Source organism: Nicotiana tabacum, chromosome 20 (assembly GCF_000715075.1).
Source record: "Nicotiana tabacum cultivar K326 chromosome 20, ASM71507v2, whole genome shotgun sequence".
In the NCBI taxonomy this organism is placed as follows: Eukaryota; Viridiplantae; Streptophyta; class Magnoliopsida; order Solanales; family Solanaceae; genus Nicotiana; species Nicotiana tabacum.
In genome coordinates, this window is record NC_134099.1 from 160953677 (window position 1) to 160972359 (window position 18683).

The following is an 18683-nucleotide window of genomic DNA, read 5'->3' on the forward strand; positions in this document are numbered from 1 at the left end:
CCCTCGAATCCCATGGTTCTAGCACGGTCGCTTAAATTGTTATAATGGCTAAATATCTGATTTAAATACATGTTCTAACTTATGTGCTTTTGTTAAGTTTAAACCGCTTTTATTATTATCATTTATTTTTATAGAATTGCAACGTCGTGAAAATGCATCTCGAACCACGTCACAATCAATGCGCCCGTGGTCGTCGACACATTTTGACTCCGTTGAGATTTGGATTTGGGTCACATCAATGTGCACCCGTGTTTAAGAAGGTTAAATTATTAAAGGTGCACCTAAAGCAACTAGCGTATTGTTATTTTGGGAAGGCCGTAAAATTCGCTAAACGGCCTGTCCCGAATTCTAAGTATTTTAATATATACATTTAAAGGGGCCCGCAGCTTGTGCATGTTTGTTTGTCGAGGCTCGTCTCATTTTTATTTAAAAGGATAAACCTACAGTGACTATATTTTCTATTAAGTTCATCTCTAAAATAAAAGAAAATCTCTTAATTAATTACATGCTAAAAAACGTAACTTATTAGTTATTAGTTTACGGCTAATGCGAATGGAAAATTGCGACCGAGTTTGTACGAAGAAAAACTGCTTTCATTCTATATTCTATTATTCAATAATACTAAAACGTGAGATTGACACATCATAATATCAAAACAGATTAACTATTCTTTGATTAATTTAAACTAACATTATTAGATGAAGAAGTTATACATATGCGACATCATTACTCATTTAAATCAATCAACTACATTTTATACAAAGAAAGGAAAATTATATTCAAACACAAATCTAAACAGGAGGGATTCAACAGGAACAAAGCCTGATTAATATTTCATTTCTCTTCAATCCGAGAGTATACAAATGTGTACCTGGAAATGGCAGTACAAGAACAAAAGAAGGAGAAGTCAGCAGCAATAATAACACAGCAACAGTAGGTTCAACAACACCGCAAACCAGTAACAACCAATAGAATAACCCAGCAACGGATTGAAAAATCAGCAATACCCAAGTGCAATCGCGGTTAAAGCAGAAGAGAGACGGAAACAAGATGCAGTAGTTTACTGATTTTGAAAAACTCGAGAAAAGACTAACGGAATTTATTCAAGTAGAAGTTCAAGTTGTCTTTCTCTTTTTCAGTCTAAAAGCTCTCTCAAGTGTAAAAGTCTGTCAGCCCTCAAGTGTAAAAATCTTTCTTTTTAATGTTCAAGTCTTCCTCTCTCAAATCTTGGTCCTCAAATATGTGTCAAATGACCCTATATATATAGCAAGACAAGTCTTGAATTCCCAACCCCAAATTATTCCCCCAAGGCATACTTTGTCCCCCATGCCTACATTAAATAAATACCACATTCCCAACCCATTATAATTTGTCCCCCATGCTTAACATAAACAAATGCAATATTCCTCCCCATTATATTTTGTCTTGTCCCCCATTATGTTAAACAATTATATCAAACACCACCCCATTATATTTTGTCCCCCATGCTTAACATAAAGAATCAAAATAATGTTCAATTACCAAACTACCCTTCCGACCTTATTGCAATTACCATTTTACTCCTGAACGGACTGCAATTTACCAAACTACCCCCATCAGCTCTAAACACTCAATTAATCATAACTTAACCAAAATATAGCCAAGATGACCAATTTCTCAATAATCTTAAACAACAAATCACATGAACACGATGAACAACACAACTCCAAATTAATGGAAATAAATTAACCATATCGGGAACCAATCCTGGTTAACTTAGACCATCAATGGATGAGCAAGGATACAACAATACAAACAACAAAATACATGATTCATCCACGAATCAAAAACCAAAACATGAACTCACATTAAATCACTGGATTTAACATAAACCTCAAACAAAGATAAACATGAACTAAATCTATTTTTAAACAACAAACATGACAGATTAAATGATTTAATCAACGTTACCTTTTTCTGAAAAATACATAACAACACATGAAACAAATTGAAGAAATAATTATTTAAACTTTAATTTGAATCTAACAACATTAAACTAACAAATTTTTACCTAAACAACAAAATGAACATGAAATAAACATGAAAAACAACTAATTAAATTTCCATTTGAAATCTGAAAATTAATTCAACAAAAACATATGAACATGAACAAAACCAAAAATCAAATATCTACCGATTTTAGATTCGAGAAATATCAAAACGAAATACGGACAAAATAAAACTCAAAATCTACTCACCGGATTGAAACGAAATATGTACGGACTGTTTTGATGAGCCTCGACCAAAACTCGAACAAACGATGATGAACACGAACCTAAGAAACTGAAGCAACAGATGACGAGGTTTCAGTACAGACCCATATGAGAGGTCGACGGACAATGGTGAAGCAAAGACGCGGCAGCTGGGGACGGGGCAGTACAGACCCATATGACGGACAGTGCAGACCCATATGACGGGCTGTTCATCATCGACGACTGGATGTAGCGAAGAAGAAATAGCTGGTCGATGCAGCATCAATGGAGTAAAAGAATCAGTGGTCGTCTACTGCTGCTGCGTTCAGCAACTATGGGAAAAATGGAGCAGCAGCGCGAGCTTGAAGCGGACGACGTAGCAGCAGTTGGGTCCGTTCGAAGAAGGTCGATTTATAGGTAGCAACTGCGACGAGAAAACAGCAGCAGCAGCACGGAGGAGCTGGAGCAGTTGTTGGCTGCGTCAATGGTGGACGTTCGCGATGGTGAGGTCGAGGAAGAAGAAGGCAGAAGCAGCTGGTTAAGGGCAGCCATGGACGACGAAGGTGTGTCGACTGGTATGGCATGGATGGTGGTTGACGGAGGACGAAGGGGACGACGGGGGAGATGAAGCGACGGGGCAGCCATGGGAGGTCGTTTGGTGGTTCTTAGTTTTTTTGGAGAAGATGGAGAGTGGGGGCAGGTAGTTTTCTTTAGGTTTTAGGGTTTGGTTTTTTTTTTGTTTTGTTTTTTGCAAGATAGGGGTGTTTGGACTTTGGACGGATGTTTTTTTGTTAATGGGGCGGACCGGGTCGACCCGGTTTGAAGTGGACCGGGTCATGGGGAAGGTTGGACAATTATTTGGGCCTGGGGTTGAAATTTGAAGAAGTGGTCCAATCCGATTTTTCTTTGTATTTTTGTTCTCTTTTCTTCTTTTATTTTTCTAAAACTAAATTCTAAAAATACTTAAATTATTATTAAGAACTAAATTAAGTTATAAAAGCGCAAATTAACTCCCAATAACAATTAACGCACAATTAAGTAATAATTAAGCATAAAATTGTATATTTGGACATTAAATGCTAAAAATGCAAAAGATGCCTATTTTTGTAGTTTTCATTTTTTGTAAACAAACTTAATTACTAACAAATTGTAGAATTAAATCCTACATGCAAAATACGACGTATTTTTATATTTTTTATTAATTTAACAAATAAACATGCACAAACAAATACAAATAATTATCCAAAAATATCACAAAATCTCACAAAATTGCACACCAAGGAAAATCATTTTATTTTGAATTTATTGGGAGTAATTCTCATATAAAAATCACGTGCTTACAATGTCAAATAGAATCGACCATTGAATGACCTAAGAAACTCATTTCTTCTTTCATTCAATTGCCCTGGCCAAAGTCTTAATTTGGTCATTTATAATTCATGACAACATGGAGCTTAAACTCATTACCAAGAGTTGACAGATTCCATCTTGAACAATCACTAATTCTACAAGCATTTAATCACACCCAATATCCTTTCAACTATCACCCTAGGGCCATAGGTGTCTAGTATCAAAGCACAATAAATAACTTGTCAATTACTATGACGATCTCAGGTCAAAGGAAACGGTTACATCACATTCTTCAAGAGAATATCCTATTGACAATTTATGGTAATTCTAACCATTAGGAATTATCCAATGAGTCGGTTCAATGATCATATCTCTATATGCATCATCTATCTATGTAATTTAGTTAATGAGATCAACTAATCTTTATCCCATAAAGACGATCACATAAATATTAATCTTATCGGATTACTAATGTCCAAATTAATAATCCTACGATCAAGAACAAATTTAGATTAAATTATAAGAAACTTTACTCTCATTATCATGATCTCCATCACAATGTCAAGTCTCAAAATTTAATCAAGGACCTTATCAAATTAATCAAGCAATTAATAACAATGATAAAAGAATATCAAATGTCATATATATTTTATAAAAATATGTTCAAAACATCAAATATGATATTGGATCTAGGGCATATCTATTATATCCCTAATAATCTCCCATTTGCACTAGAGCCAATCGCTCTTGTACTTAATTCCCCATTTCCACTTGTGCTTGTCAAACTCCTTTGCGCCAAGAGCTTTAGTGAATGGGTCTGCAGCATTTTCTTTTCCATCAACCTTTTGAATCTCGACGTCTCCACGTTCAATGATCTCTCTTATCAAGTGATACCTTCGCAGAACGTGTTTGGACTTTTGGTGTGATCTTGGTTCTTTTGCTTGAGCAATGGCTCCAGTATTGTCACACAACAGTGGAACCGCACCTTCTATTGAAGGAACCACACCAAGTTCAGTTAAGAACTTTTTCATCCATACAGCTTCCTTAGCAGCTTCACTAGCTGCTATATATTATGCTTCAGTCACTGAATCAGCTACTGTAGCTTGTTTGGAACTTTTCCAACTCACTGCACCACCATTTAAGGTGAATGCATAACCAGAAATAGATTTGTTATCATCTGTATCTGAAGAGAAACTTGCATCAGTATAACCTTCAAGTTTCAACTCAGAATCTCCATAGATGAGGAATTGGTCTTTAGTCCTTCTTAAGTACTTAAGAATGGTCTTCACCACCTTCCAATGTTCCTCACCAGGATTTGCCTGATAGCGGCTAGTCACTCCAAGTGCATAAGCCACATCAGGACGTGTACATGTCATGGTATACATGATAGCTCCCACTGCACTAGCGTATGGGATCTTACTCATGCGTTCTCTCTCTTCAGGTGTTTTAGGACAATCCTCCCTACTGAGAGTAATTCCAGTGCCTATCGGTAGATAGCCTCTTTTGGAATTATCCATATTATACCTCTTTAAGATGGTATCAATGTACAAAGACTAGGAAAGTCCAAGCATCTTCCTAGATCTATCTCTATAGATCTTTATTCCTAATATATAAGCTGCTTCTCCCAAGTCTTTCATGGAGAACTGTTCAGATAGCCAAATCTTGGTACTTTGCAATGCCGGTATGTCATTCCCTATGAGCAATATATCATCAACATACAATACTAAGAATATAATTGTGCTCCCACTAACCTTTTTGTACACACAAGGTTCTTCTTCACATCTAACAAAATTGAACTTTTCAATTGTCTTGTTAAAGCGAATATTCCAACTTCGAGAAGCTTGCTTTAGTCCATAAATGGATATTTGTAGCTTGCAAATTTTATTATGATTAGACGAAGATGTGAAACCTTCAGGTTGTATCATGTACACATCCTCTTCTAGCTCACCATTAAGGAAAGCTGTTTTCACATCCATTTGCCATATTTCATAATCATAGTATGCTGCTATAGCAAGCAAAATCTGAATAGATTTGAGCATTGCCACGGGAGAGAAAGTCTCATCATAGTCAACTCCTTCTTTCTGATGATATCCCTTGGCAACAAGATGGGCTTTGTAGGTCTCCACCTTTCCGTCTACTCCAATCTTTTTCTTAAAAACCCATTTACAACCTATAGGTTTTATATCCTTTGAAGGTTCAACTAAAGTCCATACTTTATTTTCCTTCATGGATTCTATTTCGGATTCCATGGCCTTTTGCCACTTCTCATAATCAGAACTTTGTATAGCCTCTTCATAGGTCTTAGGGTCATCATCATTATGATCAACCTCATTTGATACATCATCTTGTACCAATAAATTTAATCTAGTTGGTACATGACGTTCTCGTGTAGACCTTCTAAGAGGTACTTGTACAACCTCTTCACCTTGTGCTGGATTTGGTTGTTGTTCAATTTGGTTTAGAACTGGTTCATTAACCTGTTCTTGAACTTCAGTTAGTTCTTGAACTTCAACCGTTGAAGATGACAACTTCCTTGGCAACTTCAAAACATCCAATAAAGGTTCTTCAACTTGGGTCTCATGATCTTTATATTGTGTTGATTCATTAGTTTCTTGAACTTCATCAAGTTCTATTTCTCCATTATAATTTCCTTCTAAAAGAAATTCCCTTTTCAAAAAGGTTGCTCCTCTGGCCACAAACACTTTATGGTCATACGGGTGATAGAAATAATATCCCATTGTTTCCTTGGGATACCCAATGAACCTACACTTATCTGATCTTGAGTCAAGTTTATCAAACTGTATTCTCTTAACATAAGCTGGACAACCCCAAACTTTAATATGTTTAAGGTTAGGCTTACATCCTTTCCATATCTCATATAGTGTTGTAGAGACTGACTTAGTGGGAACTTTATTAAGTAAGTATGTTGTTTCTTCCAAAGCATATCCCCATAAATTTATTGGAAGATCGGTGAACCCCATCAAAGATCTCACCATATCTAATAAGGTTCGATTTCTCCTTTCAGACACACCATTATGTTGCGGTGTTCCTGGAGGTGTCCACTGTGAGAGAATCCCATTCTCTTTGAGATATCTGGTAAAATCTTCACTAAGATATTCTCCACATCTATCAGACCTTAGTACTTTGATACTTTTACCAGTCTGCTTCTCAACTTCACTACGAAACCTTTTGAACATTTCAAAAGATTCAGACTTGTGTTTCATAAGATACACAAATCCATATCTTGACATATCATCAGTGAAGGTGATGAAGTAAGAATATCCACCTCTAGCTTGAATTTTCATGGGCCCACAAACATCTGTATGAATTAGTCCCAGTAATTCAGAAGCTCTTTCTCCACTTTCAGTAAATGGAGATTTGGTCATTTTTCCTTTGAGACAAGATTCACAAGTTGGATATGATTCAAAATCATACTTGTCAAGGTACCCTTCCTTGTACAACTTGTTAATTCTTTTCTCTCCAATATGATCAAGCCTACAATGCCAAAGGTATGTTTGATTTACATGATCATCTCTTTTCCTCTTAAGACTTGAAACATGCACAATCGAATTAGCATTCACATTAGGTAAGACATAAACGTCATGTTGGAGATAGACATTCACATATAAATTATCACTATAATAAATAGAGCAAATAACATTGCCTATATTTATGCGAAAACCACGTTTGTCTAACATAGAAGCTGAAATTATGTTTGAAACAAATTTAGGAACATAATAACAATCATCCAACATAAGTACTTTGCCCGTAGGCATTATTAAAGAAATTGATCCTACAGCTACGACCGCAACTTTTGCACCATTTCCAACTTGTAGATTAACTTCTCCTTTCTTTAGCCTCCTACTTACCTTGAACCCTTGCAACATATTACAGATGTTATAACCACTGCCAGTATCTAATACCCACAGTGAAGAATTAGTAGTAGCTAAAGAAACCTTGAAAACATTTTTCATTAATGTCTCACCTTGTTTCTTGTCCTTTAGTGTTGCAAGATACTCCTTGCAGTTTCTCTTCCAATGCCATTTCTTCTTACAGTGAAAACATTCAGCATCATATACTGGCTGCAAGATCAAATCTTCATAAAGCTCTTTACCAAGCTTGTACCCCAACTTCTCATGTTCTTCAGTAAGAACGGTCATATGATTGACAAGGGGTCAAACTGGAGAGTTTTCAATGTCCAACTGTGTATCAATCATCTTCTTAAGATATTCAATGATTGCAATTGGATCCATATTCTGATGTTTCCTCTGGAGTTCAGAACTCATAGAAGCGAGAATGATGTGTTTAATAGCAAGGCATTCTTCCAAGTATTTCTGATAAACCTTGGTGCCTTGAACATCATTCTCTGGTGGGATTATCTTTGCAGGCTTATCGATCACATCAATAAGCTTTTCATGCATGAGAACAATTCTCAAATTTCTATACCAGTCATCAAAGTTTGGTCCTACCAATTTGTTGGTCTCAAGTATTTCACACAGTGATATAACAGACATACTGAGAAATCTAAAATATAGAAAAGAAAAGGCAATAATATAAGAACATATTTGCATATATCATAAAGACATGGACTTTTATCTAAATGATATTTCCACTAATTATTTTAAACTATTTACCCTCATTATAGTTTACGAAATCTTTATTTCTGTTAGTGTAGTAACGGAATCCTTTAACAATATGTATGAGCCCCTTGGAAGTCAAGTCGTTTCTCACATATATTTTAAAGGTAGGTACTCTTACCAATTGTATCCCCATATAATTTTCTTAAATAGCTCTATGCCAAATAGTCCCCTGGTAGTCAGGTCGATCCTATTGGCATAGTTGAGTTCAACCATCATGATAGCAAAGAACTTATTAAATTTTATACTCCACCGGGTAGTCCAGGCGTCTAGTGTAAAATTGAATAATTCTTTCAATCCATACATCTAATGCAATAAATAATTTTAACATATTCTCAAACTATAAGTCTCCTGGTAATCAGGCCGCTCCTTATAAACAAGAAAGAAGTAAAATTAATTACCTTGATGGATAGCTCTATAATAAAATATCTTATATTTTATTATTTAAGAACTCAAATTTTAGTAAGAGGGAATTGTTACTAAAACAATTTTTAATAACATGAAGATCAAATCTTTTATAGCATGTGAATTTAGTTCAAGTTGTCTACATGCTTAGTCCTAAATTGATTTACATCACATGTAATAAATAATTCAAAATTATATAATAAACAAGCACGTGACTTAAAACAAAATTCAACATCCTCTAACATGTTTATCTTATATATCACATAAAAAGAATTCATGCTAGAATATTATTATTAATTAATATCTCATGAACTAATAACAATTGAAAATAACAATAGAATCATGTAACCTATTATAGATTCCCATTGTATCTAATACAAAATTTTAAATTCAAGTTATGAACTATCTCAATAGTTCAAACGATTTAACTATTGCACAAGACACATGTATTATGGTTTGAACTCTTCCAAATATAATATAAAAATATTTCGTAAATAAATTTTAGACACAATAAACCACTGCTCTGATACCACTGAAGGATTGCGTATAGGTGTTCGTAACACGCAGCGGAAGACAATAACAATCCTAGGCAGATCTTTTTATGTTTAAAATTTATTTACATGTCAATAGATCAGATCTAAGACGTACCTGGTGAAGAGAGTCTCGTTTCAAAATTTCTTCAATAGTGCGAAGACTTTATGCGTATCCACACCGAGACTGATCCTTGCTATCAACTCTTTGATCAATGAAACCCGCGAACAAATTGAACGAAATATTGTGTTGAAATTTTTCACAAAAATCTCAACTCAATGTTAGAAGAACAAAAAACACTTTTCTTGCAATTGTATTTTCTCTTTTGACTTTGTATTGCACTCTCACTTTCACAAAGTGGGTTTTCTTCTCAAGAAAAAAATTGTGCAAATTTTTGTTCCATCACCCTTTATATAGTATCACCTATAAACCCTTTTCCTATTTGATTGAGGTAATAATTTATTTAGGGTAAAAATTTATTCCAAAATAAATCACAATCGAATTGTATGGAAATTCGGAAATCACGTTTTAACTAAACGTGACTGCCGAACCAATCCAACTTAATGTTGGAGTTGGTTGGATTCAATTCATACGTCCTTTTATGGACTTTTCCTATCCAATTCCAAATTGGTAAATTAATTAATATTTTATATATATAACTTTTATATAAATCAATATTAATTCATATTATATATATCTCAAATATATTTCAACCAAGAAAAATAATTTATTTTCTATTCTAAATAGAAACTTCAATTTGTTCACAATATTAATTATATTCTCTGTGCTAGCAAAGAATATAATAATATTTCATTTGGACTAATAACTAAATTTATTTAACTAATTAAATTTTTTAATTTAATTAACAAATAATAAAGTAACTAATCCTTTAACAAAGATCAGAACACTCGTTAGTGTGCGACCTCATAGGTTCAATACTAAGCCGGTAGCAAATTGATCACATCAATATACTAATCAAGGGTGGCGTCTAGCAACACTCCTTAACGACCGGATAGAATGAAGTATACAATTTACTCTCAAGAACCAGTAGAAGAATAATGTAGTAATTCCTTCTGTCCTTATAGCTCTGGATCACCCTAGGATATGGTTCAACTGTCAAATCCTAATAGGTGACCAACTATGTGCTCATGTCAAATATAATCGACCATTGAATGACCTAAGAAACTCATTTCTTCTTTCATTCAATTGCCCTGGCCAAAGTCTTAATTTGGTCATTTATAATTCATGACAACATGGAGCTTAAACTCATTACCAAGAGTTGACAGATTCCATCTTGAACAATCACTAATTCTACAAGCATTTAATCACACCCAATATCCTTTCAACTATCACCCTAGGGCCATAGGTGTCTAGTATCAAAGCACAATAAATAACTTGTCAATTACTATGACGATCTCAGGTCAAAGGAAACGGTTACATCACATTCTTCAAGAGAATATCCTATTGACAGTTTATGGTAATTCTAACCATTAGGAATTATCCAATGAGTCGGTTCAATGATCATATCTCTATATGCATCATCTATCTATGTAATTTAGTTAATAAGATCAACTAATCTTTATCCCATAAAGACGATCACATAAATATTGATCTAACCGGATTACTAATGTCCAAATTAATAATCATACGATCAAGAACAAATTTAGATTAAATTATAAGAAACTTTACTCTTATTATCATGATCTCCATCACAATGTCAAGTCTCAAAATTTAATCAAGGACCTTATCAAATTAATCAAGAAATTAATAACAATGATAAAAGAATATCAAATGTCATATATATTTTATAAAAATATGTTCAAAACATCAAATATGATATTGGATCTAGGGCATATCTACTATATCCCTAATAGTATCTTCAACTAATTATGTGTTTGAAATAGAGTAGTAAAAGGAAGTCCGGTATTTCTAAAATGACTAATTTTCTTCCTTGACATTTTTTTTGTTGAAGATACTGACATGATATTGGATTATTTTTTAAAAATCTCTTTGTAAACATATGATACTAAATTTTTGGATGTTGGGTTTAGAAAATTTCTAGATACTGTGTTCTATTTTCTTACTTACTTTTTCTTCTTTTGGCAAATGTGTGTGTGGATATTTCATATTGTTTACACTAACCTAACTGCACTAAATTTGTAGGGAAAAGAATGACATTCATGAAGATGCAAAAAGTGGGTTTTTGACTCAATTCAGAATGCTTGGAGAAAGTATAAAAATCAGTTAAAGAAAACCCACTTTGAACCCTATTAGAATGATGAACTTCGAATGGAGAATAGGTCGGTTGATGTGGATTCTCGATCCATGTGTTGACTCATATACCATTTTTCTCCTTGGACTACCAAACAAGAAGGTACTGAAAAGCACAAAAAAATAGACTTCCAAAGATTGCAAGTTCAAGAACTGGACAACTAATCAAGATGTGCATATGGATTTCATTGACTAACTGAGATGTGCATATGCATTTAAGTACCTATAGAGCCTCTTTAAAGTTCTTTTCCAAGTTCCATCACACTACCAATCATATTTAAGATATCTACTTGCAATTCTATTTGTAGCACAGTGCTACTAGTCTACTAGTAATTCTGGTTCAATATCCAAAAGCAACAGATTTTATGGTTATGTTTACATTTATTTGCAGCTTGCTTTCGTTTTACTGTCGGAAAACTTGTTAGGATAAAGAGTGTTTTACTTATTTATAGGCTTTTATGTTAGACAAAAAGTCTAATTTTAACTGGTTCAAAGTGTTGGATAGAAAACATTACAGGTGATTGTATGTGTACAACTTCTGGTTTACGACATTCATGTTTTGAAGTATGTATAAAATATTATCAATATCGTCTATTTAAAGTAGGATTCAACTTACTAGTATGTCTGAATCCAGGATTACGTGTTGATCCTAACATGCTAGATTTCAATGCTCGTTCATCTTGAGAGGCTTCCTTTGCACAATAAGCTGCTATGCAACTAATCAATCATCTATCTACTGGGAGTAACAATCAAGGTCAGTATATACTCCAAATGTTACACCCCTTCTTTTCTTTCTTCCCTCTTCTTCTCCTCCTCCTCCTCCTCCTTCTGTTGCTTTTCTACCACTGCTCTGTCTCTATTCTATTTTTTTCAGAGGGAAGTTTGTAAGATGCTAAGTCTGGTTAGTCTAGTCATTTTTTAACTTCGCCTCCGCCCCTTTGTTGTTGTGTAATTCTGTGGTTACCTTGACAGCTCTTTGTTGTTGTATAGTTCTTTGTGTGTTGTTCTAGCTATTATAATCTTGCCTATTTACTTGTACCAAGAAAGAAAATTTACCGAATGCATATATTTCTGGGTTTCTTGTACTGGCAACTGCTTTCTATACTATTTTGGGTGAGAATTTGGTCTGCAAAGCTGCTAATAACTGAATGCATATGTTTCTGCAAAGCTACTAAAAGCTAAAAAATTTGCTAACGTTATTGAGTTAGTATGGTTCTTGTGCCACCTTTTTTTATTAAAATGTCATTTTTAAGCTGTTTGTATTCCCTCAATTTAGCATTATTGTGACCTTTAGGTATTATGTTTGGAAATTATGGGTTGAAGTTGACAGATAAGCTGCTCTTATGTTCATTAGGCTTAATCCCAACTGCAGTAGGTTCATATCACAACAGGTTTTTTGTTGCTAAATGAAAATGAAGTCCATAGCAAGTTGTAGTCGTGGAAGATAATGAATGACTACTGTGTTTGTCCATCTTATTGCAAGTTTTTAGCACGATGAAATAATTTATTACCTTATATAGCTATACCTATTCTTTACTCCCAGTTAAGTGGAACAAGTTCAAGAATCTGAAATATGTCCGAATGGATCATTCATGTTTGGGTGAAGTGATAACGCTCGTTAAAAAGTGTGTGTTTTCCCGTATTATCATAATTTTTTTGGGAAAATAAATAACATGGAGCTTCCATTTTCGTGCTGTCCATTTTTAGTCTGATATGAGCTATGTTGCAATATTTTTCGAAGTCAATATTGCAAAAATTCTATTTCGATATGTATTTTGCTCGACTGTTTTTGCTATGCTTCACATGGAATGTATCCACTTTAGATTGTTACTTGCAAAGAAAATGAAAAGTGCTATTAGTTTGGTTTGCTACCGAAACTATTAGATTGTTCATTTGCTTATGTTTTTATGTTTGAGTTGGTTCAAAATGAGAAAAGCACTTAACTCTCAATTTGCCTGAATGCATATGCTTACAAGTTTGTTTTGATGATTTAGATATGTTACTGAACTTTGGCTTCATTTGTGTGAACTTGTTTCTTTCTCCTGGAAACTTTGTGCTTTATGCATTGTTCATGGACTATACCCATTTTTATAATGGTAAACCAACCCTTGAAAGGTAATGACTTTATTTATCCTCTTTTGTAGGCGGAACAACTGAAGAAAGGGAAGATGGAGATAATGAAGATCTAGACCTTACTTAAGAAGAACTTTGAATTATTGTCGATGTTCTAGGAATCTTTTGTTATCAACATTTGAAGCTTTAACTTTTGATTATGAAGTATTTTATCTTTTTATTTATACAATTTTCAGGTTATTACAAATATGTACATATGTAAATGTTATTTACAACCCAGTCAATAATGTCAATTAAACTGTTATAATAGCCTAATAGAACCATTGCAGTAAGCACAAATGTCGTTGCCATAGACAATCTAAATTGTTCCAATAGGTCTTGCAAACCGTTCCAAAAAGTGCGACAAAATCGATACAATAGGCAATTCAAACTGATGCAATAGAAATAAAACCGTTACAGTAGGGTAATGAAACCGTCATAATATCTATAAATAAACGTAGCAATAGCTTACATAACCGTTGCATTAAATTATATGGTAACGGATACAACCGTTGCCGTAAACTCTATGGTAACGATTTTAAAACGTTGCAATTGAAATGAATACTCGTTGCTTCAGACAGAGGAAAAACCATTGCGATAGATGGCCATATAGCAACAGTTTGGTCAATCGTCACAAGAACCGTTGCTATAGACCCATTGGCACGCGAGCGGATGTGACGGTCGCTAAACCGTTCCAATACATCTATGGCAAAGGTTTACCTATCATTTGCAACGGTTTTCCCACCGTTGCCATAGGCCCATTTTCCAGTATACATAGATTGAAAAGAAAAGATAGAGAGAAAGAGAAAGTAGCATAGGAAATGGCGAAGAGAAGACGGGAAAGGGCCAAAACTACCCCTAGACTATTCGATTTGGTACAAAAATGTCTTCTGTCCACCTATTGAGCCAAAAATACCCCACCATTATTTTAGTAGCTATATTATGCTCTTATTACTAACGGACTTACCTAGGAAGGGGAGGGGGATTTTAATTAATATCCACATGTCACCGTCCCATTGGTCTAAATGTAAATCCTTACCAAAATTTCAAAAAAAAAAAAACTCTCTCCTCGCCGCTATCCATGCAAGTGTAATTCCTCTCTTTCGCAGATTTTCAGCAGTCAAGATCACTTCCCTCGCCGCTAGCCATGCAAAAAAGCACACATTCGTGGGTGCCTTAGGAATCCAGATCGAGGAGTATGGAAAAGTGGCCTCCTCTCTCACCAACATACTCTAGTAAAAGGACTTTACGGTGAATAAACCATCGGCACGCAAACCCCATCTCCAAGAATCACAAGTTGGCTAGGGCCTGTCTTGCCCATATAGCAGCGCCAAAAAATCTTGGAGCTCCGCAATCTCCCAATCTTGCATGTTTCTTCTAAATGAGGGGTCCCATGCTACCCCCTTCATGCTCCTTGTGAATCTGTTGAACCATCAATTCCTTCTGATTTGAAACTCTGAAGATGTGGAGGACAAGATCATATGATATAATTTACTATCTTAGAAGTTGACTAGTAGCAACATAATTAAAACAAGTAAATTCAGAGGCTTGGCCTCATTTTCCACTCACCGAAAATATGAAAACACTCTCCCCTCTCTCTTCTGCATAATGGATAATTTTTAAAGCAAAATCGTAAGAGTCGGTGTGGTTTGCTGCCATTTGTTGAATTCGACAAAGTTTTTTAATTTTTGTTATCGGTATTACAGAATAGTTGTTCCATTCTATCCTGGAGGAATTAATCCAATAACAAGGAGCAAAAGAACAAATGCTTTTGAGTTGATTTTCCATGGAAGCAAGCTACTTTTCTTATATTTTCTGTTCAATCTATTTTCATTCCATACTGCTAATTGGTTAGTTCCTTAGACCGCAACTTCTTATTGCACTCCTTCCAAGTTGTTCTCTAGATTGTCATTTTTTATTGCGCTCCTTCCAAGTTGAACTATAGCTATATGAGCTGCCTTTAATATTTCTAGTCTTTTTGTTTTCTCATTTAATAAATAGATACTCTTCAATTTGTGAACTTGATGGTTAATTACAAAGGTATTGTAACTCTTTTACTTACTTTTTTCTTCTATGATTATCCAGATCTAATGATTTTTATATTGTTTCGTTTAGATCTATTTGCTTCCATGTGAAGTGATAAATGATATCCATGAGATCATATATGGTTGAAATTTCCTTTGCCATGTCAAAATGCTGATGGTAATTAATAGATCCATGTATATCCATGTGATATGATAATTTAATATCCATGTTATATGACTAATTCTAATGGCGAAAGATGACTTTAAGTAGTCTTTGAAACGCTTTGTTAGGCTTTTCAAGCATGTTTATCGAAAGAAGATCACACGTAGATTTGTGTATGCCCGACATCCTTTGTTATGCATTTATGGGAAATGGTGATTAATTTTGCGGCCTTTTCTTTGTAAAATTAGCACGGTATAGTCAGTTTTCGGATTGGTTATTCAAAAATAGTCAGCGTTTACCAAGTCAATAAAAAATAGCCACTATTTTGCTGCAACAGACACCGGTCCAGCATAATATACTAGAGTTCGGTGCACCTGTGTATGAACTCCAACATATTATGCTGGACCGGTATATTTTGCTGGCTCCAGTATAATATACTGGAGATTGGAGCACCCGTGCTACAAACTCCAGTATATTATGTTGGACCAGTATACTTGCTGGAACTCCAGTATATTATGCTGGAGTTCTAGTGTACTTATGCTGGAACTCCATCATATTATGCTGGAGTTCCAGCATACTTATTCTGGAACTCCGGTATAATATGTTGGAGTTCAAGTATACTTGTGCTGCAACTCCAGCATAATATACTGGCATATTTTTCGAGTTTTGAACAGTGTTTTCGCTTAGATTTATCTTTACATGAAAAGTGGCTTAATTTCTATTACTTTTGAAACTGGACTATATTTGAACGACCAGTTGTAAATCTGGCTATTTTTGAATTTCTCCCCTTTTCTTTGTTGGCTTCTAAACAAATAGACCAGCGAACTTCCGTCTACATGAACCCTCAAATCTTATTTAACTTTAATAACTTATTGTGCACGTCACTTCCTCGATTATGTCCTTTTTGATGTGCTAGAATTGAACTCGCTTTGTACAATTGGAAAGCTGATAATAGATTTAGAAATCATTTCTCGATTATTTTAGCAAAGACTGACTCAAAATAAAAATGTAAATGGACAAAATAACGCGATGCAAAAGTGAAAAGGAATAGTATTTAACTGTAAATGCCACTTTAGGGCGAAAGAAAGAAAGAAGAAGCTCCTCTATAGTTATATGAGATGTCTTTAATATTTCTAGACTTTTTTTTTTCTCATTTAGTAGATACTCTTCGATTTTGTCAACTTGGTGGTTGATTATAAAAGAATTGTAATACTTTTAGGTAAATTTTTTTCCTTGTTTGATTGCTTACATATAATGATTTTTATAGTGTTATGTGAATTTTTAGTTATATCCACATGTGATTGATAATTGTCTATCCATGTTATATGACTATTTTTAATGGTGAAAGATGACTTTGACTACTCTTTGTCCTTGAAGTTAGGGGTGTTCAAATCGAAACGGAAAACCGCACCAAACCGATTAAAAACCTCGACTAGGTTTGGTTTGATTTGACTTGGTATTGAGTAAAAAAATTCGAACCAAACCGACATATAAATATATAAATTTTATTTATATTTTTAAGACTTTATAGTGATTTTTCTTTAGAAAATATAGAAATATATTTGGGATCCTCTCATGTATTACCTTGAAAGAGTAAATTAACGAAAAATTATTGTTAGACGACTAAGAAATAACTATCATGTGTTACTAAAAAAATTCTCCCATTAGAATATTTTAATAGATCATATGTTTGTCAATTTTTTCCGAATTTACTAAACATATATTCACTTATCAAAACTTTATCTATAATTTTAATAAAGTAAGATTGAAATAATATACATGTAACAAAAAAACCCGACAAAACCGAACCAATCCAAACCGATATAATTAATTTAGTTTGATTTTGATAAAAACCGAACCAACCCGATCCATGTACACCCTACTTGAAGTCTATTATCTTTAATATTGTAATTGCTAATTGCTATGAGAATGCAAATTGCTATAAACAATTGTCGTCACATATGATAACAAAAGGAATCTTGTGCGACGTGCATTCCATACGAGGAAGATCATGTAGTTTGGACATTCAAGAATTGTTGACTTGTAACTTGTTAGTTATAATAGTTGAAGTAAATAAAACATATCTGATCTGGAGACACTACAAGAAAGTGAGGATACGACGACATTTATTTAGTGACATTTGAAATAAATGTTAGGGAAAAAAGAATTTTCGACATTTATGAAAAAAAATCGCAAAATTAACTACATTTGATACAAAATGTCGTAAAATCAACGACATTTGATACAAAATATCGTAAAAACAATGACATTTGACATAAAATATCGTAAAATAATGACATTTAATACAAAATATCGTAAAAACAATGACATTTGATACAAAATGTCAAAAATAGCTTTTATTTTAAATGTCATATATTAATCGGTAATTAACAATATTTACAACTAATGTTGAAAATTTCAATACATTTATTAGTTGCTTAATCATTCTTTGTCTAGAAGGGGGAAAAATCATTCTTTATGATAAAATTACACATTTAAATTCACTACCAAGAATATAAGAAAATTAGAACTAAGTGAGTTTAGTGATATTTAGAACTAATAATAGAAAATAAGGGGGAAAACCATCTCTATACTTAATATATATTTTTTCTATTTGATATTACATAAAAGCAAATTAGGCCTCACTCTAGTTCTTTTCTCTTAAAACCATAAGGAAATAATCTTAAGACTATTTTACGGTATATTACCAACAAATTAGGCCTCACTCTAATTCTTCTCTCAAAATTAAACCCTAACCGCCTCTCGCCTTTGACAAAATTGTTCTTGGATTTCTAGAGTACATCCACATTCCCATTTGCAAAAGTCAAGAAAATTATGAAATTGGGAAAGGTCATCGGCAAGGTATTATGGAATTTAGATTTATTATCAACTAGCTATCTTTATTTCTGAAGAGAGGAATATTATTTATCATTTCACTTGTTTATGTTTTAACGAGTTA